Source organism: Dipteris shenzhenensis, chromosome 8 (assembly GCF_047967505.1).
Source record: "Dipteris shenzhenensis isolate YYH24624 ecotype China chromosome 8, Dip_SZ_1.0, whole genome shotgun sequence".
NCBI lineage: Eukaryota > Viridiplantae > Streptophyta > Polypodiopsida > Gleicheniales > Dipteridaceae > Dipteris > Dipteris shenzhenensis.
In genome coordinates, this window is record NC_141603.1 from 47,786,133 (window position 1) to 47,809,509 (window position 23,377).

Consider the following 23,377-nt stretch of genomic DNA (forward strand, 5'->3'; position numbering starts at 1 on the left):
ATACTATCAAGGATAATGTTTAGTGGGCTCTGATGTATAGCGATTGTACAGTACTAGCCAACCTTTGCATTTCTGGAGTGGTAAGAATGGAGAAAGTCCTTGATGTGTGTGGTCATTGTAGGACTGTCCAAGGATTTTAGGCTCTCATGCAAACTGCCTAGACCCCTTTGCTCTAAGTAAGATGTTACTTCCTAGGAAAGAGCATAAGTCGATGTGCGTGGCCAAACAAGTTCCAGTGATTGAGCCCCATCCATGGCTGTGTAGGTCGGTGGTGACTGGGGTGGCATTTGTTCGTCTTGGTCATGCACTGAATCCTCTTCAGAGCTATCGCTCTATACCATAAATGCTTGTGGTCGTCATGGTTGAGAGGATGTAGATGGCTATGCGAACTCTAGAGGGGGTCTCGTGGTTGAGGTAGAGGGCTTTTTTTGCGCATCCTCTTTAGTGGCAGCATCTTTTCTGAACTTGCATCCATGTGCATGTGGTGTACCATAGATCATTAGATTGGTTGGCATGCCGGTATGACCTTTCTGTGTGTGTGTGAGAAATCTTATTTTTATACATGCTTTGAGAGTGTGGAATGAAAGTGTGTGGTACAATTATTCATGCAATCATGTAGTGTCTAAGCAAAAGTGTGTGAGTGCACATGACCTAGTAGCTAGGTAGGGACTAACTATATGATTTTTTTTGCTGGGATTTTCATGGGGCAGCTAGAACTCAAGCATCACTTTTGAGCCATAGGTTAAAATTGATTGATGCTACCTATATGTGCGAAGATGCACATATGCAAGTGAGTGCTCGTGATACAATATAATCCTAACTAAGGAAGACTTGGTTTCCCAAATCTTTGTTTTTGTTGGGGATGGCTTGCATGTTGATGTAGTAGTGCTTCAGTTGGCTCCTGTTTATTGTTGTGTTGAATTGGACTCCATCCAATGTTTCTAGCAGCATAGCTCGTACTCGGTAGGGTCCTTGACGTAGATACTTCAGTTAAACCATGCCTTTCTTTTGCATTTTTCTATTTTCATGGCATGGTAGGTGACTAGTCTTGTTTTTGTATGCTTCTCCAACTGATAGCGTTTTCTTTCAAGGATTCATGGTCTCCCATGCGTTCCTGTACTGCTATGCATAGACTTGGTATTACAAATTCTAGTGGGACCACAGCTTCAAGGCTATACACCAATTGGAAAGGTGTGTTCCTTGTATTGACCTTGAGTGTGGTTTTGTATGCCCATAAGGCTGCATTCAGTTTCTTTGCCCAATCAGAACACTGTGGTTCTACTTGTTAGATATCAATGCTCCACTATCATGTAACTACGCGGGAACCAGCTAACTCTACTTGTAAGCCCCCCATATGAGGAGAAGGCATTTGAGTAGCTCAATTATCTGGTAGGTCCTAGTTTGGACACCAGATGGGGGCCATGTGTGGCCTAATGGATGGACGGCTTCAGATAGAGTTGGCACACCACCAACTAGGCTACATGCAAGTGCGGGAAGGCATCCCTTGACTGACCGCACTAAGTGTAGATGGAGCATTTCTCGAGGCAGCCCACTCTCGGGTTGCGGGGCCCGTTTGGAGCCTCAAATGATCCCGGATGGCTGTGGGCCGAATGGTTCTATCGTATGGTCGGTGGCCTATTTCGGGACTGACCCCCAGTCGACCGTTTTGGGTGGACTGGGTCGGCCACCCAATTGAGCCTAACCGACTACAACTAGTGGCTATATAAGAGCAAGCCCGTGAAGCCCATTTCATCACTGGCTACAACAACCTTGATTCCTTAGCATTCAGCCTCTGTCTTCTACTGTTTCTAGCACGCCATCAAAGCTTCTTTCATAGGAGCGCACGGCTGGGAAGCAGCGCCATCTATTGTATCAATTTTACAGTAATCAAATTTTTGATTCTCCATACTATCTTGTTTTCTCTCTTGCGTACGAGATCCTGTTATCTGTTGAGCACAGACGTTGTATTATTTTCTTACATGGTATCAGAGTCTGGACTCTAGAAAGAAGATTCGGTAGTGTGTTTCTGTTTGCGAGCAGATTGTGAGAGATGGCCTAGCCCGCAAGACTACGAATCCCACCATTCGGCGAAAGCAGAAAGTTGGATGGCTCTAACTATCCTCTCTGGAAGTTCAAGATGAAGACCATCCTAAGTGCATATGAGCTTTGGGACATTGCTACTAGGGTGGACGTGAGACCGGCTGAATCCAACCAATGCAGGACAACAGATATTACCAACTACGGATGAGATTCTCACATGGACAAGAAGAAATGCAGATGTGTTGTGTTCTATTGTCTGCAGTGTTAGTGATTCCGTCATGGCGTTAATTCAACATGTCAACACATCGGAGGAGGCATGGGTAGTCTTGAAAAATCAATACGAGACCACGAATCAGATGCGGATTCAGAATCTGGAGACTCAACTCGTTAATGAAAAGTTGTCTGAGTCTAAAGCGGCAGAGAAGTTCATCACCAGGGTGAAGAATCTATGCGATCAAATGACTGCGATTGGCATCACCATCACCAGCCAGAATCTAGCATGAAGGTGCATACGGATTCTCCCACCAAAGTACGACGGTCTTATTACGATGCTGAATACACAGAACAGAAATCCGCCCCTCAACTTTGGGATTTCAACGCGATGCTTCTGGAGGAGGAGATGCATCAAAAGACAAGGACTGGAGAAGATTCGGCTTTCTGGACCGGATCAAAGAAAGGTAAGGGTAAGGACTCTAGTAACCCATCTTCTTCCGATGATAAAAAGAGAAAGAAGAAGATCAAGTGCTTCTATTGCAACAAGGCAAGGCACAAGCAGAATGAGTGCCGCAAGAAGATTGCAGATGAGAAGAATGGAGTGAAGAAAGAGTCCAGCAACAGCGCGCAGGCAGTACCCATAGAGCTATTCATCGCAATTGAGGAGATTTGCACGGAGGCAGTTCATGTTCTTGCAGATGAACCTTGGATCATTGATAATGGTGCATCACACCACATGACCAGTCGGAAGGATTGGTATACCTCTCTACAGCCAATAGGGAATGACATCATGGTAGCAGTCCGCAATGATGCAAAATGTCCAGCAAAAGGAAAAGGTACGATTGCTCTCAAGTCAGATGGAGTTGTAAAACAGTTTTCCGATGTTCTTTATGTGCCAGATATCAAGAGGAACTTCTTGTCCGTTTCTGCGATCACGGATTGGGACCTCAAAGTTCAATTCGATAAGAATGGTGCACAGATCCTGGATCTTCAAGGAAAGGTCATTGGTAAAGGTACACGGCGCAACAACATTTACGAACTCTCAGCTTTCAGTGCTTGAGTGGATGTGAAGAACACTAAGCTGTGGCATGAGAGGTTTGGTCATCTAAACCTTAGTTCTTTGAACGAGATGCATGTGAAGCTTGCATGATGGGCAAGCAGCATCGGTAGCCCTTTCAGCAGAGCAAAGGCTCCTCTAGAGCTCGTTCACATGGACCTCTGTGGAAAGATGGAGATGAAAGCTGTGGGTGGTTCCTTCTACTTCATGACGTTGATCGATGACTACAGTAGAAGGATATGGATATACTTCCTGAAGACAAAAGGCGAGGCTTTCAGTAGGTTCAAGGAATGGCATGTAATGGTCGAGAAAGAATCGAGGAGGAAGGTGAAGAAGATGAGATCAGACAGAGGTGGAGAGTTCACATTGACTGAATTCAAAAGCTACTGCAAAAGTCACGGAATCAAGAGACAGAAACCCCCACCATATACATCACAGCAAAATGGAGTAGCAGAACGCAAGATGCGCATTATTTGCGAAATGGGCCGGAGTATGATGAAAGGGAAATATTTGCCAAAGACTTTCTGGGCTGAAGCATATAACACTGCAGTTTACATCCTCAATTGTAGCTACACAAAGGCTGTGAACGGGATGACTCCACTCCAAGCCTTTTCTGGTAAGAAACCTTCAGCTGCACATTTCAAAGTTTTTGGATGTGACTGTTTTGTGCATGTCCCTGATGCTACCAGGACCAAATGGGAACTGAAGAGCCGAAAGTGTATTTTCTTGGGCTACAGTGAAGAGGCAAAGGGTTACCATCTTTATAACCCTGTTACCAAGAAGGTAATTGTAAGTCGCGATGTGGTCTTCTCAGAACAATGACATCAATTGGAGGAGGATGCTTCCTTCCCAGACAACCAAGACCAGGATATCCATCCAGTACCACCACCAACAGCAGACCGAACTCCCCCAACGGTGCTTGGGAGGATTCAAGACAAAGAAGATGAAGAAGAGCCTGCAGAACCACAACGGCAATGGCCATTCTCGAAGTGGGTAAAGCAGCTTTTGGATGGCAGAGAACCTCTAGCAATTGAGGAGGAACCATCCGAACACCATCGGTCCAAGAGATTAGAGGAGCAAAGTTTCCCATCTTGTATAGTTGTCCTGTAATGAGTTGATAGGGTGCTGCCTTTAGAATCAATTTTATGGCATCTACTGCTTTCATTTCAGGGGATGGTCTTCCTACCATCAAGTACCCAATGATATCTCCACACCACTCTGGAATAGCATCTATTTGAAATAGTGTGGCATCTGGTAAGTCATCTTCTACTCCAGTGGCTTCTTCTCCCGACTTGACATGAGACATGTGATCAGCAATGTAGTGTTGGGCACCTTTGCAGACCACTATTTTGAAGTTGAATTCTTGAAGCAAGAGGAGCCAACTGGTTATTCTTCCTGTTGTACATAGACGGTTCACAAGATAAAGCAATGCTTGATGGTCAGTGTAGAAGACAAAATCATTTGCCAATAGATAGTGCCAAAATTTCTTTACACTATACACCATTGCTAGGAGGATTACCAAAAAGCGAGCGGAGAAAAGCGAGCAGTCCCAAATAAGAGAGCAAGATTAAATAGGTTTCAAGCGAGTGAGAACCTCATCCAGCATCTTATTCCTCTCAATATCATTGGAAAAATTGATGTGATCATAAGCAAATTAAACATATTCCAACAATGAAGGCATGCCTAAAACTCACAATTAACTTCTCTTTCATCCCCATACTATCACATTTGAGTCGTTGTGGAGAGGTAGAGACACAACAATACATAAAATTTGCGATAAAAAAATCAAACACTACTCAGATTGAACATCCACACAGCAAGATAATGATAGATCACAAGGTAGAATATATGACTGAAAATATGTAAACATGATCATGTGCTACATATACATATCATGTCTTTTATGCTTGCAGAAGATCATCCATACATTCGATCCAAAAACATGGAAACATAACTATGTCAAAAGAAAAAAAACACATTTTCATCATAAGGATTAATTTTGCTTAGTGAAAATACCTATGTAATCTGGACAATACCATGCTTTTAAAAACTTAGGGAGCCAAAAAAGGATTTTAGCCCTCCATACTTCTATTATGACCAATGTCTGAATGATAGTTCTATCAAAACTAGAAATAAATTAATCTAACCACTATGTTGAGTGCTCATCCAGTATCCTGTAGACTATAATGTTAAACTCAATACATGACCACAAACTCAAGCATAAGAGGAGCATGATTCAAGTGAAATAATTGGAAAAGACACTCTATAACTCATATCCTGCTGCATCTAACAAAAAATATGCACCAGGCATTAACAAGCTTCTGTTTCCACCCCTATAAGCAAACTCGTATCCTGTAGTATGAAAAACTTTAAGAAAAACATTGCACTTAATGTATCAATTAAGCCAATGACTACTCATCATGCACAATCGAACAATCATCAAGGAAAGTCTAGTCAAGCAAGTTGAAGCAAAAAACCAAATATCTATTCGGATCTATGCCGTGGTATATCCGCCAACCATGAGTAGCAAAAGAACCTATGAAAAAAGCAAAATAGGGATTATGCCACTCTAACATGTTCCCTTCCATACTACAAATAAGGGAATACATAGTCATTTTAGGGTACTTTTAGGGTTCATTACCAACCACTAAAAAGAGAGCCAATGCTATCTATTTGTATTCATAAAATCTTTATGAACATTATCATGTTCAATATAAGGATAGGAGCCAGCTCAATGGGTAGTCTTAAACAAATATAAATACTATTCGAATTTTAACCTTATGCAAAAGCTTTTTTTTTAACACAAAGTAAAACTTGATTATACATATAGATGGGAATCAGGTCACCATTGTAAGTATGTATTTAGTAATTAAGTTGAAAATATTCCCTTAGAAAAATAGCTCAATCAACATAGTACCCATATTATATATCCAAAATTTACAAGATCTCATTCATACCATTAGATTGTTTTCATCACTTGTCATAAGTACTAACCTCAATTGGCATTATGTATTTGGGTCAAAATAGTTTTTAGTATAGGATATAATGGAGCAATACATTTATGTAATATCTAGTGATCATAGTTTCTAATATAGGATAAAATGGAGCATAGAGTAATGTTGTCATTCAAAAATGATAATATACCTCCTTTGACCATATAAAGTATCATGCATTCATGAAAAAAGTTAGTCATAAACTGCAATATAATGTGCCCATAATGCATGTACATTAAATCTTCACATGTTAGAATGTGAGAAAGGGAATAATTTAACTATGAAATCAGGGATCAATGTAGGAAATGGTCCTCCATGCACACATATATGCTAAGGGTCCATCTAATACAATATTGGAAATTGATGTAAGTATAAGTTAATGCATCCATCGGTGATGTATATGAGTGTATGCATCCATTTTTTATGTATATTGTTGTACTAATCCATGGTGCTTTACCGCTTGAGTTGTTTGTAGTGCAATGCCATAAAAATTTCATGCTGCAAAACACACACAAAAAAATGGAATTTGTAGCATTAATCCAAGCATTTCCTGCAAGCAATCTCCATCCCTCCCTTTCCTGCATACTCTTTCGGCCACGTCCACCCTCTTGTTGCCCTTTAAGACTGCCTCTTGCCTCCTCGCCTCCTTGCTTCCTCATCTCCTCACCTCCTTGCTTCTTTGCCTTCTCACCTCCTTGCATCATGCTTGTTGTTGGCAATTCCAAGGCTGTCCCTCCCCTCATTCGCTAGCTCCTCTACTCCTCACGTCATCCTTCCCTTCATTTTGGTGTCTCTAATGAACAGCTTGGGGGTCTTGTTTTTGGAGGGGGGAAGCATAAGAATGGCAACACGTTAATGCGCTGTCATTTTTCATGCTTTTGCCACCCAAAAACAAGACCTGCAAAGCCCTTGCTTAAGCTTGAATGAGCCTCTTGATTTTGGGCGTGTTAAGCCATTTTTGACCACTATACCCCCAAAATCAAGAGGCTCATTCAAACATGCTTTTGGACGTGGAGGTGGAAGAGGGAGGAGGAGAAGGGAGGAGGAGGGGGGAGGAGGAGAGGAGAGGATGGGTTGCAAGGTTGGAGGAGAGGGGAGGAGGAGTTGCAAGGTTAGGATATGCTTTTGGACGTGGAGTGCAAGGAAGCATGGACACTTGAGACAATTGCTTGGAATACCAAAGTAGAACTCAACACAATGCCCCAAAGAGTGTGGGCTTCATTCCATTATGGGGTATTTATACAAGTTGGAGAGCTTCTCTCTCTGCATGTAGGAATTGTACACATTCTCTCTCTACATGTAGAACTTGCATATAGAAGTTGCATGTAGGAGTTGCATGTAGAACTCGCATGTAGAACTTGCATGTAGGAATCGTATGTAGAACTTGCATGTAGAACTCGCATGTAGGAGTTGCATATAGGAGTTGCATGTAGAACTCGCATGTAGAACTCGCATGCGGGACTCGCATGTAGGAGTTGCATGTAGAACTCACATGTAGAACTCGCATGTAGAAATCGTATGTAGAACTTGCATGTAGAACATGCAAGTTGGATTTCTAAGAGGGATTATTTCTAGCCTTATGCAAGTATAAGTAGAACTTTGCCACTACTCTTACACACACATTATGTTCTACCTCAGTCTATGTTGGTACAGAGACCAATTTGCTTTTGGTCATGCCAAATCTCCATTCCGCACGTTGTGCAATTGCAATCATGTTGTCGAAGTCGTTGGCTCCTACCAACGGATCCCTTCCTACCACATCACTTCTCAATTCCTTATTTAATCCTTTGTAGAAGTAATCCCCCAATTGCTCCTCAGTCGGTCTTTGAGCAGTGGCTAGCCTCTAGTTCAGTTTTTAAAACTTCTGGGCATAGTCTTCTACCAACAGATCCTTATGTTTCAATTGTCAGAGTTTCTTGAGTATCGCTTCTAGTGTTTTCTCGTCTGAATCTTGACAGAAAAGCTTGTTTCTAAGCATCATAATCCAGAAAAAGATTCATACCATATTGAATGAACCAACTCATGGCCTTGCCCACCAAGGTTGCTACCAATTGTTCCTTCTTGATCGCATCACCAAGCTGACCTTCAAAACCACTTGCTACCCAATTGCCCAGTGTGACTATCAGGGTCTTGTTTTGTCTTGCCACTAAATTCAACAGAGCAAACTCTGGGGTTTTACATGGACTGTTGGATTGATTGGAATTGCTGGTTTTGCTCTCCTTGGGTGGGATTTTGCTCGAGAGTGGATCAAACAATTGCCTTTGCACTCCTATATACAACCCAAATGTTGCATGGTACCCAAAAGTTGCCCGAATGAAGGTTTCTAATGGAGACCATGTGAGATTTTCTGCATTAATTTTATCTTGGTATTTTGAACTTCCTCTAGAACTAGTGGAAGGATCTTCACCGACGGACGCTGTGTTACCAGGAACCCAGTCTTCATCTTTCAAACTCGAAGCAGTTTCATCCAATTCTGATTGGATTTCAGATGTTCTCCTACCTCTTCTTGCGTTCTAACCATATCACTAGGTCCTTCCTCATTTGCATCAATATGACCCCTTGCCCAGGCCCTTGTAAAGTATAGATGACTGATACACCGAGGAGATGACTCTGTTTCCTCCGTGTCTAACATTTGCTACCACTCTCTCCATGAACATTCGATGAGATTGTTTGACTCCTTCTCCTTTCGGTCTTCAGTTTGAATTGTTTGTGCTAGCCTCAATGCTCCTCGACATTTCCATCCATGATTTCTCCTACAAGGAATTCTCACCTCTTCTACTGTAAATCACGGGTTAATTCCTGCACATTGCTAATGATTCCTTGAAGTGCTTCACAATTCCCACCATTCACAGTTGTGGTTCCTTGACGCCTGGAGAGCACGGTAGAGAATATTGATTTCTCTTTGCATGTGTTTGACATTCTCGTTCCACAGACTAGACGTTGTTCTACCCCATGCGCTCCGTTTCCATAGCATTTACATGAAGGAGCCATATGCTCTCTCTCTCTCTCTCATGTTCACCATCAAAAGTGGCTAATTGCTTTCCAGGGTCAGATTGCTTGTAGGCGCGGATTGTGTTGACTTAACTGCTTTTATCATTAACTATTTCAAGATTCGATTCATTCGTTCTGATTGCCCATCCCCTTGCAAGTAGAATGCATGCGGCTTTGACATGTTGACTACCTTCTTTGTCTTTCAACTCCTTTGTCGCATTCAGCCAAAATGCCCAATTTATTTGCAAGATCGCCAGTGTAATAGGTAGAGATTAAATCTTGAAATCTACGTGTTAGTAGAAATACATCTTCAAGAATGCATTTAGAACTTCTCAGAGAGAACACATCAACTCAAGATTTGGTGCAACATGGATAGTCGATTAAGGCAAACAACTACACATTCCTTGTATTATAAATGCTTCTGTCACAACATCATATATAGAATAGGCATAGAACTGGACAAAACAAAGTTTGATCAGGAACATCATATCCGCATTTGGAATACTACATGATAGGTATATGAGCCAAACAACTAACTTTCTACATATGGTAGTTGCTTACTAACTTGCAAATGTGCCTCATCAGCGGTTGCACAACTAACTCCCATTAAGGTTTTCCATACATCTTACATCATTGCTAAAGATAAATAATTCATAAATGTGTTCGAGCTACACTCGCCCATAGGGACCTATTAAAGATAGATGAGTCGATCACTTTTCTAATGTCAAAGATGAGGATATGGAGGACATCATGGATGCAATTTTATTTTTTTTTGAGAAAAAAAGGATTATATTATAAACAGTTCATAAGATATAGATTGATGATTCACAAAAAATAGTCCACAATTCTACATATCTTAAAACATCTAACAAGAAAGTGTGTAGCTGCCTTAGTTTCAGAGTCATCAGTCTCATAATAGATGGATCCCTTAAAGAGGCACTCTTGCCTAAAGTTCTGACGATGCTCTAGCTCGTGGTTTTTTATTTCAGCAAAGAACTGCACAAGGTCACTATCATACATCTTTGAAGCCTGCTAACCATTCAACAAAAAGATATTCTACGTCAGTAAACTTATTATTAAATTGGAAATCATTTCTAGAAGTCCACACAAATCATAATGCATGTGCCCGCACTAATGCCCAGCATGAGTGTTTGACTTTAGATGCATCTCCCAGTAGAATTGCTTTGATTAGTTAGCATGAATTCTCTCCAAATTTCAAGCAAAGTCCCATTTGATCTGATCTCTATGCCACAGCTAACCCCAAGATTGAATGCCCTTGTTGAACAAGAAGCAGGATCTTGTAAAATTGGTATTGCTGAGTAATGCTTTTCTGTGTATCGCTGACGCCCAAATAGAGTCAAGCTTCACGAAAGAACCTTTGCCAAAGAATCATAGTTGCGTTTTGATAAATTCGAGTACTCTCCATAAGAACTTCCATATATCACTACCCTTAGTGGAGTAGGGTTCTGGATAGAAAACAGTAGAAAAAACTGGATAATTCTTCCATCTCTTTGCCCTAATAGGTCAAACAAGCTTGAAGTTTCAGGCAAGGAGCATAGCCCAATCCAATAAGAAGGACCTTGAAAATCTAGGTTACTGCCAATTTTGCCACCGTCTGCATTATGTTAATCACTCCCAGCCCCCCTTCTCTCTTTGGATGAGTGAAGAAATCCCATCTTACCTTGGAGATTCTGTTATAGCCTCCCAATAGCAAGGATCTACATTTACGATGAGTTTATCAAGTCCCGCTTGACTAGGATGCCAGTAGGATAAATAAAAGATAGTTATGGGGTAGAGGCAATGATTGAGTATGATCCTTCTTCCCACCAAGTTGGATTGAAAGCCTCTCCACTTTTCTAGTTTTGAGCTGAACCTGTTAACTACACATTCCCATCTCTCCTTCATTGACACCTCAAAGCCCATGCATATGCCTAATAGTCTGAAAATGGTGCCTTTTTGGATCAGTGGATAGCCCAAATGCCCCAGCTCAGCTTGAGCTTTTCCACTGCCTGTGCAATATCCAATTTTACTATGATTGATAAGAGAGCCAGAAGCTAAACAATAAGTTTCCAGGCATTCCATGACTTCTCTCATGTCACGTTGTTGAGAGTTGTGGTGCCATGAGCACATGTAGAGCAAATGTATGAGTAAAGGGCAAGCTACCACATGGCATGGAGGAGATATCCCACATGTGAGCATGCATATGGATGTAAGTACCCAGTCCTATAAAAGGGAGGTTCATTTGAAGTAATATCAATCAAGCACTTTGCACTATCTCAAGATTCTCTTTATGAGTCCAAGCTAATCTATCTTGGAACCTAATTGACTTGAGTTATAGATCATGATCACTCTTAGGATTCATCTACCTTAGATAAGAGTACATTAGGGTCCATAGGAGATGTCAGTCCATGCACTTTAACATGGTATCATAGCTTAGGTCCTAGCTCTCCTAGATTAAATGTAGATTTTTTATTGAAAGTTCTCTTCTACTCGGAGAAATTTCTGTCATGCATTCGAAATTTCCGTTCGTATTTATTGAAAGGTTCATGAGCGATTCCTTTGTGAAAGAGGGGGAGTTCTTCTTCTCTTCCAAAGAGAGAGATCCATTGTGAGACAAAGATCTAATCTCCTCCTATTCCGAGAGGAGAGATGGGCAACAACTAACAAGTAGCCTCGCCAACGAGCCATCCTCACATACTCCAAACCTCACATGCTCCTGGTAGCTACTTCTATCCATCAAGGGTAATCAACACTCCTACTTTGTAGGCGTTCTATTCATCAAGATGACTCAACGGATAGCTGCATGTAGCCCAAGCTTCCTCGTCTACAAAGCTTGCTGAAACGCTCGTCTCCAAGCCTGTTGAGGCTTCTACTCTCCAACCGGCCAGTACCTCCATTCAAAACTCCACCTACAGCCCTGAATTCTTCTGTAAGACTCGTGGGAATTACGGCCTCATTCACCAGATGAGCAAGGTGCTTAGAAGTGCGAGCAAGTGACCACAATATGCACTTGATGAATGTATCAACGATGTCCACAGGACCCTACTCCAGTAACTAAAGCTACTCCTACAGCTTACGGGCCTTCTCCTCCATAGAATGGCTAGCCCGACCCTACATGAATGACTACCAATAGTAGCAACACACCAACTTGATCATCTCCCAATGCCCATGTCTAGCCATTCACACACCTCTAGACTCTTGCAACAACTCTAGCGATGACCACATGGCTCCTCACAAGCTCCAAGCTTCATCGTCTTGTCGCAAGAATCATCTCGTCTTCGTTCATCCTCGATAGAGAAGCTTCAAGCTTCCTCTTTCTTCTCGAAGGCTTAGCTTAGGCCACATGGAAATGTCACGTGGAAGATAACGTAGTCAAAATTAACTGTGGTTAGGTTCAGTTGCTTGGGTTAGTTAAACCATGGTAAAGTTTGTGTAACCTTGGGTTTAACTAAGTTGGGATAAAAGGTCACCACAATGCCACCTAAGCACATAGTACCCTGCTAAGCATTGTTTTGTAAGGAGCATGTGACTCTCTATGCCACCTCATCATGCCCCCTCTTCTCCACAGAATCTTCGACAAGGCGTAACTTGCTATCCAGAAGGAATTTGTGTTAGATACCCTCAATGCCCCACCCTCCTGGTAACCAGAAGTGGTCCAAGGTGCTCAAGTTGTAAGGCCCCCATATGATGAGAAGCCATGCGTGAGCCCAGGACACTGGATGGATCTTAACTTGCATGTCAGATGAGGTCTATCAACAATGAGACCATTGATGGTAGAAAGGTGATTTTGTGGGAGCCCAATATTCTTGTTGGGGCTTAGGGGCCAGCTATGGGGCATCCTAGGGGGGCCAGTGGCCCCCCTGGTGGGGGTTCGGGGGTGGTGGGTGACCTCGAGGTGATGGTATAGGGAATATTCCTTGAATATTCCATGGATGACTAGTCGGTTCCACTGAGTAGGTTGACTACTCGCGGCTCCACCGACTAGGTTGATCTGACTACCGCCCTCATAGCTATAAAGAGGCAACCTCCCCAATCCATTGTATCAGATCAGTTCAGATCAGATCAGATCTTTCAGCTAGTAGCTCTTCACCTACTATCTGTCTAGATCGCCATCTACGCTCCACTGTGGGAGCGCACGGGTGGATGGAGCCATCATCTGTACTACATCAATATTGAAGGAAAATTTTGTTCCTCCCCAGTTTGCTATGTACTCTCTATTCTTTGTTCACTTTCTTTTCTGCTGCGTCGTGTAATTTAACAATTTGCACACGCTCCAAAAAGAAAAAATAACTGGTTTTTCAAGATCTACATGCCTATCAACTCATATTTTCTGTATGCAATTAGACATTGCCATATTTGAAATTATCTTCAACTAGTAAGACCTTTGCAATGGCAATATGCACCCCAACTATTGAGAAGTTCACTGGGGAAGGATTTCACACCTGGTCTACACAAATGAGGTATCTCCTGATGCATCAAAAGCTTTGGAAGACTGTAAAAGAAGACATACACACTACACAAAATGATGATTGGAAGGAAAAAGATGAAGCAACACTATCACTCATTGGTTTGCACTTGGGTCCAAACATAATTCATCATATAGACTGCAAGGATCATGCCAAAGATGCATGGGATGAGTTAAACAAAGTGTTTTGGTGCAAAAGCCAAAAACCAAGAAATTCATCTTAAGATTGAATTCTATGGTTTGCACATGAGCTTCAATGAATCCATGGCACAATTTGTCAACAAAATCAAAAGCATTATGACCCAACTAGAAGGCACAAATGCAAAAGTAGGGGAGAAAGATGCACTTGCAATTCTCCTTAAAAAAGCATGCCTGCAGCACTCTGACAACCACTTTGAAGAAATTTGCCAGATTAAAATTTTGAGGAATGTGTATCCTCTCTTCTTGAAAAATAAAGAGAGTTGAAGGCATCGACATCAACATGGACATCTACATCAACATGCAACAACTATAATTAAGAACAAGCATTATTCAATAAAACATCAACGAAGTGTTACCATTGTGGAAGGATGGGTCACTATCAAAGTGATTGCAGACTGAAGAACAAACCAAAGTGTCACCATTGCAAGGAGCTAGGACACAAGGAAGAAGATTGCAGATTGAAGAACCAACAGGTCAACTACGTGGATTCATCATCAAGCCATGAGAAGCATTACAAGAACAACATGTATTTCAGAGAAGCAAAAGCCTTTCCACCTTTAGCCTATATTCTTGTAATCAAACTTGACCACCTGAGAGTAGCCATGTATGCACCTAGTGGACGATTTGATCTTGTAACTAACATCTGACCACCTTGCAATAGCCAAAGGATCATGGCACCAAGGGGATGTGTTGAGGCATATGGATGTAAGTTCCCACTCCTATAAAAGGGAGGTTTATTTTAAGTAATATCAATCAAGCACTTTGCACTATCTCAAGATTCTCTTTATGAGTCTAAGTTATAGATCATGATCACTCTTAGGATTCATCGACCTTAGATTAGTATTGTCATTAGAGTAGATTAGGGTCCATAGGAGAGCTTGATCCATGTGCCTTAACACACGTGTGACGTTCCTAGGCATTAGGTTGGTGTCATTTGCAAATTGCTGCATCACCATTTGCTTACTATTGGGCAACTCAATTCCTTTTAATGAGCCCTCAGCTGGTTTTTCTATAAGTAGTGAGCCCAACAAGTCAACAGCTATAGCATATAGTAGTTAGGCGATGGGGTAGCCTTGCCTAATTGATCTTCTCAAAACTCAAAATGTGAAGACATCCTCACCATTGATGCATACCTTGGCTATGGTATTGGAGAGCAATAGTTTGATCGTGGCAATGAAATTTGGTCCCAGACCAATGTCTGTCAAGGATTGTAGAAGGAAGGTCCAATCAAGCCTATCATAGGCTTGATCAAAGTCTATTTTGATGAAGCAAAAGTCTTGCTTAGACTCCCTAGAGTGCTCACATCCTTCCCAGATATTGTGACAAAAGCCTCGAGGAGGTGTCTCCCTTTTATGAAGCCCTTATGTTCCTGTAAAGTACATTTGTCCATCTTGTTTTGTATTCTTAGTGCTAATGCCTAGGCAAAATTTTTGTAACTACAGTTAAGCATCGTCAGAGGTCTCCAGTTCTTTATTAAATCTTTTCTTCCATCTTTTGAGATAAGTTTAACTATTTTGCTATTTAAGTGATCAAGGATAGAGGAAGTGGAGATACTTTCCTGCCATACCTCAAGTAGTCTGGGGCCTAATCCAATCCCAAAAGACCTTGTAGAATTCTATGGGTAGGCTGTCCTCTCCAGGAGTTTTGCCATCTTTCATGGCGAGCATTACTTCCTTGAGTTTGCCTAGGGTTAGAGGAGCTTCTAAGCTCTAATGGTCAAGACCAGTGACAACCTTTTGCCTTGAATCCTGGCATCTAGTTCTTGCCTGCACAACTCTATCATTTGCATGCGTCGTTTGTGATAAGAGATTATTAAAGTGATCAGCAATGTACTCCCTGTTTGCAGTGTTCGATTGAGCCCAAATGTTTTCCTGATTTCAAGGAGTGGGATTTCCTCTAACATTCTCTTCTTGCATATAATCTTAAATGTTTCTTTGGTTAGCCTATCCAACTTGCCAGCACACCATTTTCTATGTATAATTTGGCTGAGTATCTTAAGCTTTCAAGCTCGGCTAGTTCGCTCTTTGTGAGATGAAGTTTGACCTGTGCTTGCGTGTCATTGGTACGTGCCTAGGCTTCAAGAGTGTTGAACCTTTTCTGAACATTGGCTATTCTCTGACATTGACGAACTTTATCTTTGAGCTTTCTAGCCTACTAAGCACTTCATGAATTTTGAGGATAGTCCTGATCCAAAAGTTAGCCGTGGACTCATCAATGAGTCTAGGAGCAATCCACAGCTCCTTTACTTTATCTTGTACAGTCCCTAGCTAGAAAAGGGTGGGATCAGCCTTAAACTAGGACGGGGCACTTTTACCTGACCCAAAGTCACACTGAAGGAGAAGTGGTTTGTGATCAAAGAATGCAAAAGTGGAAAAGACTTTGCTTTTAAATTAGAAGTATCTTGAAGGAGAGCTTGAGAGAGAGAGGCTCTATTTAAGCATGCTTCTATTTTAGTGTCCCCAATCTGCCTGTTGGACCAGGTGAAATCTACTACTCCAATAGTGTCAACCAAATGAAGAGAATCTTTGAGATCACTCCAAGAGCGTAGTTTAGATCCTCTGAAAGTGTTTCCTTTTCCCAACCATCTGTCAGCACTTGATTCAACCATGTTGAAGTCTCCTAAGAGCACAATGTCATCTTCGAGATTGGATATGGACTGCCAAGTGGTGCACCTCTCACGACAACTAGTAGGTGCATAAACTGAGACTAACAAGAAGGAAATGCCCTTGAGTAGGCATTTCAAAAGAATCCATCGGTTGTCAGTGTCAACCACCACATCTAGAACACTTTGAGAGTAGTGAGACAGAATTCCGATTGCACACCCCCCTCTACCGTACTCATGAGCTGTGGAAAACAAAGTCCTCTTGTCAACAGAGCCTCAAGAGCTTCACCTATTGTTTTGATTTCTAGCAGTGCCAAAAAGGTTAAAGAGATAGAGTTATCTCCCAACCAAGTGGCTAGCATACCTGCCCTGTTGGGGTCTGTCAGACCTCGAACATTCAGGGACAGAAAAGAAATCCCTGGGGTTTGGGCTACTTGTATGAGCTGATGGGCCTTTGGCTGTAGACAAAATCTTCTCTTGCTGTGTGCAATTATAGTAGGTTTGCCCTTAACTACTATGTCTTTGTTTTGCTGGGGAGGAAGAGGGAGATATTATTCAGAGTCATCTAGATCCTTTGTAAGAATATCTTCACTCTTTATTACGTCATCCTCAAAATCCTTATCCCAATCACCCTCCTGTTCTAGCTTGGGAATGAGCTGGGGGCTTAGTTCAGAGGAGCTGATTCTACCAGTGCTTCAAAAGCATTTTTCATTCGTATATCTATTAAGAAAAACAAGAAGAGAGATATAGGAAGCAACCAAGAGGGAGCGATAGTCTCCTCCACAATCAGCTCTTATTCACCCACACAATACAATTGAACACTACTAAGGTCACACCCATACATAATAGATAAGAACTAACTATGGTTGAGTCAGTGTGACTCACCTTATTCACCTACTCACACAACAGGAACAATAACTGAGAGCTTGATTCCCAAAACTCCCCCTCAAGCTCAAGTAGGGAGCATAACACCAAGTAGCTCTCTAAAGCATGTAAACTTATCTCTACCCAATGACTTGGTAAAAATATATGCAATCTGATCTTCAGTCTTCACATGTATGAGATCAATCTTCTTTGATAACACCATCCCTCTGATGAAATGGTAGTGTACCTCAATATGCTTAGTTCTAGCATGATAAATCGTATTACTTTTTGCCAACTGCACACTACTCATGTTATCACAATAAACTTTGACTGGTTTTTCCACATGCAGTCCCAAATCTTGTAAAAGCTTCTGAGGCCAAGCAATCTCACATGCAGCCAATGCTGCACCTCTATACTCTGCTTCTGTACTAGACAATGCCACTGTGGATTGCTTTTTGCTACTCCAGCTAACCATAGCACTTCCAAGGCTGAATGCATAACCACTGGTGGATCTCTTGTCATAGGCACATCCTACCCAATCTGCATCTATGCATTTCTATATCCTTTCCATACTCATAAAAGAGTCCATATTGATATTTTGCCTTGACATAGTGCATAATCCTTCTCACTGCATCCAAGTGAGGCTTTCGTGGCTTCTGCATAAACTGACTAATGAGTCCCATAGCATATATTAAATCAGGCCTGGTAATAGTTAGATAAATCAAGCTTCCAACCACCAGCCTATACATGGTAGTGTCATCAATCTCAGCTCCAGAATAAGCCATCATCTTCAAGTTTTGATCCAAGGGAATATCCATTGGTTTGCAATCCTTCATGCCAAACCTCTCCAACATATTCAAGGCATATTGCCTCTGCATAAGCCAAATGCCATCAGGTGTTCTCAACACCTCTATGCCAAGAAAGAACTTCAAGTCCCCTAGATCCTTCATATTAAACTCCATTTTTAGCTTGCTCTTAATTTCAACAATGCCATCATCATCACTACCAGTCAGAATCAGATCATCAACATAAATGACAATCACAACATATCCAGCAATTGTCTTCTTTGTGAACAGTGAATGATCAGCCTTCCCAACTACAAAACCAAGCTCCTGCAAGTATCTACTGATCCTTTCATTCCATGCTCTAGGTGCTTGCTTCAGCCCATAGAGAGCTTTCTTCAACCTGTAAACATAGTTGGGATAGTCAGGGTGCACATAACCCTCGGGCTAAACCATATAGACTTTCTCCAACAAGTCACCATTTAGGAAAGCATTCTTGACATCCATTTGCTGCAATTTCTAGCCATTTGCAATAGCCAATGCTATGACAGTTCTCACAGTTGCCATCTTGGCAATAGGGCTAAAAGTTTGCTCATAATCTAGCCCATATTGATGTGCATACCCTTTGGCAACCAGCCTTGCTTTATACCTTTCCACTGATCCATTAGACTTGCATTTTACTTTGGAGACCCATTTGCAACCAATAGGATTCTTGCCTTCAGGCAACTCCACCAAATCCCAAGTTTGATTAGTGGCAAGGGCATCCATCTCCTCATCCATGGCATTCTGCCAATGACCATGTTACACAGCCTCACCAAAGATAGTTGGCTCAGTATGTTTCATAACTTTTGTCATATATGCATAATGCCGAGTAGCATAGCCACTATAAGTTAACCTGTCAACAGGATACCTGACTCTCTGTGACCTTCTCACTGGAGTGCCTGACTCTCCTCATTCATGAGGAGGTATGTACCTGCTTCCCTTGACTCCAGGTGTAGACACAGATGGCATACCCAGCTCACTATCCAAACTGTCACTACATGATGAATCATAGCCACAATTTGATGGCCTAGGGACATCATTTTCAGCTTGCACAAGCACCTCAATAGCCTTGGCTTTCCCTTTATCTCTCCCCGTCATTGACATAGTAGTGTCAGTGGAATTGTGTAGCCTGCTAGACCAAGGATTCACTGTAGTAGAACCAATAGATGTAGGCCCAGATATGGATGTACTAATTTGTTGATTTTTATCATATGCATGACCTGCAGATACATCGTTTGGAACAGCCAGTTTTGGCTTGCCATACCAAGATTCTAGCTCATCAAAAACAACATCCCGGCTCACCATAGTCTTCTTGGTCGATGTGTTGTAGCATTTGTAACCCTTTCGGTTTTGTGCATAGCCAATAAACACACATCTTTCAGCTTTGGGATCCAACTTCCGTCTCTTTTCATCTAGTATATGCACATATGCCAAGCTACCAAACACTTGAGAAACACTTTTAAATGACTAACATCAGGCTTCTGCCGATACAATTTCTCATATGGTGTCAGCATATGAATGCTAGGAGTAGGAGTGTAATTCAACACATACACTGCAGTTGCAAGTGCATCTGCCCAATAATAACCAGGTAAGTTCTTTTCATTCAACATGGCTCTACCACATGAACCAATAACCCCATTCTTATGTTCAGCCACTCCATTCTGCTGTGGTGTATATGGGCATGTAAGCTTCCGTCTAATCCCATGATAGGCCAAGAAGTCATCAAATTCATTTGATAGATATTCAGCTCCATTATCTAATCTCAAGCATGTGATATATGACCCAAACTCCTTTTCAACATATTGCTTGAAATGCTTGAAGGCAGGCAGGACCTCATCCTTATGTTTCAAAAAATACAGCCATGTATACCAGCTGAAATCATCAATAAATGTAACATAATATGACGAGCCTCCCATTGAGGTAATGTGTGCAAGACCCCAAACATCACAGTGAATCAATTGCAAAGGTCTACTACTCTCCCATAGATGCTTAGTGAATAGCAACCTTAATTGTTTTCCAAACTGGCATGCAGGACAAACATGCTCCAAAGCAGTATACTTGAACTTTGGCAAGCCATCGACAATGCCTCTTTGCTGCATATTTTTCAGCTTCTAAATATTAATATGACCAATGCATTTGTGCCAAATTTCCAAATTAGAGACAACACCCATGCCATGGGTGAACATGGCAGCCTTTAGTTCCGGCATGCCTGCATCTAAAGTAAACATTCTTCCTTGCCTTTTCCCTTTTGCAATCAACTTGTAGCCATTACCAAACTCCTCAATGAAGCATCCATCCTTATTAAACTAGACTTGCAAGTTCTTCTCAGCCATTTGTCCAATAGACAACAAGTTCTTGGTGATCGAAGGCACATGCAACACTTCACGAAGCTTCTTGGTTTGACCATCATGATTCACTAGAGGCACAACACCCTTGTGTGTAATGTCATGCTGTGTATCATCTCCTGTGCAAATATAACCATGCACATTAGGAGTCATCTCATCAAACCACCATGTGGTGTCATGTGATTAGATGCTCCTAAATCAATATACCATATATCATCCAAGCCACCATCAGTAGGCTTATGATCCTGCACATGCATCATAGCAAATAGCTGATCTGAGGATGTCTCATGCGCATGACTAGAAGAGGCAAAATGACCATGCTGATTTGCCTTTCCTCTTTGATTTGCTTGCTTCTTGAAATAGTCTTTGGCAATATGGACAACCTTGCCACAGTAATGACATGTCTTATCACTATTAGGATTATGCACTGTTTGTTGCGGTTGTTGCCAAGTACCTCTACCATGAGAAGCACCTCTCCCCCTACTTCTAAAGGCTCCACCTCCTCTCTGAGGTGACTATTGACTAGGGGTTTTAGGGACATGCCTGCCATCACCTCTACCACGGAATGAACCTCTGTGTCATCCACCATGGCCTCTCTGATCAGAGTAAAACACTGCATAACTATTCCTTGAGCTACTGCCATTGGTATTCAGCCCAAGCTTCACTTCCTCATGGATCAAAAGAGCAACGAGCTCATTGAAATCCGGCATATTCTGCCTCACAGAAATAGAAGTGCCAAATGACTTATATTCGGGACCAACTCCATTCAGACTGACTACAACCATGTCATCATCATCCACAGGAGCATCAATAGAGGCCAATTGATTAGCTATAGTTTTGATATCAATCACATATTCCTGTATCGTTCTCCCCCTTCTTGACATATTGTTGAACTTTTGCTTTAGCTGAATTTTCCTGGCACTTGTAGTTGTGCCATAATATCTTGTCATGATATCCCATGCATTCTTGGGAGACTTCAGTTCAGAATTTGCATAACCATGGCATTTGAAATAGATATTGAAAACCAATGAAGTACCCTCCGTGCTCTTTCTAGCTAAGCTTTATGATTCTTAACTTGTTTTGCAGTAGCATTTCTTTCTGGCAAGTTGGGCTCTTTCTCATCACCTGTTTTTAAATCCCAATAGCCTTTTCCAGTCAAAAAAATTTCCACCTGAAACTTCCAAATGGCATAATTATTTTGATCCAAATTCTCTCCAACAATCTGTGCAATGTTGTCACTGCCACTAGCATTAGCCATGGTTTCCAACAGCAGATTTCTGCAACTTTTTGCTGTTTTGCACAGTCAATAACTTCCGCACGTTACCTCAGATGCAAAAACTATCAACTAATAAATTGTAGCCAATCCACAGGTCTACAACTTTTCAGTTTAGTGCAGGTCCAAATTCTATAAGGTTTCACTGTTATTTGCTGCTAAAAAAACAGGCACCTGCACACTTTTGACCGCAGTCCGAAAACTTCCAGTTACTAGTTCAATGGATCAACCGGACTCAAAATGCCACTTTGCTACGATGACTGGCAAGGCATAGCAGCTGTTAAGCTACTTCACATTAACATCCAACCACTTGGCATCCAAATACCATCACATATATCCATGAACATTGCAATATCATGCCTGCAACTGCATCTGACAATTTGACAGTAAGTTGTAAACTGTCACTTTTTCTGATTTTCCCAAGCTCATAACTTTTGACAGTAAATCCAAATGAACTTGCTTCCAAAAGCAAAGTCAAAGCTTGTATACTTGCCTCCAACTTGTCAGTTCAAACTAGCATCCAAATCCACACAGTTTGAGAAATAAACAATCCAAAAAATGACAATTTGATCACTTTAAAACAAAAAAACAGCAGTAGCACTTTGTGTTGGAGGAACACGAGAGTCGTGGTAGCTCACAGAGAGACCAAGACTCCACAAAAATGATGTATGAGGATGTAGCAAACGTTTGGGGTGCTACAAAAGGAAGAAAGCAAGTCGTATATCACTTTTGAAGTCTCCAAAAGCTGTCCAAGAGCAAAAAACGAGATCTACAAGCTGAAGGTTCTCCTCACTTGATAGGAGATATAGGAGAGTTTTTTTCAGCCACAAACAATCTCTAGAGAGCTGGGTGATAAGGTTTGGAGAGACATTTCACAAACAATCTCCAAAGAGCTGGGCGATGAGGTTTGGAGAGATGTTTTTTCTTCTTACTGCTGTATATACCTCTTGTTTGGCTCAAACCAAGTAGTAGTTGTCTAGAAAAAAAGATCAGCTCTGTTCTATCACACCCAAATAGTAAAAACGAGTTGTATTTTGTTAAAATACATCTCTCACGAGCAACCTATGGGTAATAGCGATCTCCTCTTAGCAAGAAGACATCAATTGGACAGCTCCCAAGCCAAACAGAAGCTGGAAATTGCTACTTCAGTCCAAAAAACGAGATCTCTTCTCATCGCTTCGAAGCTTCAAAGTAGGAGAAGCATCTCGCAAGCTTCCACAAGCAATGGGCAACTAGAAGGCAAGGAACGGTAGCTCTTATATCATATTAAGAAAAACAAGAAGAGAGATATAGAAAGCAACCAAGAGGAAGCAACAGTCTCCTCCACAGTCAGCTCATATTCACCCACACAATACAATTGAACACTGCTAAGGTCACATCCATACATAGTAGATAAGAACTAGAGTCAGTGTAACTCACCTTATTCACCTACTCACACAACAAGAACAATAACCGAGAGCTTGATTCTCAATAATATCGAGCGCAGTACTAACTTCTGGTATCGGTGAG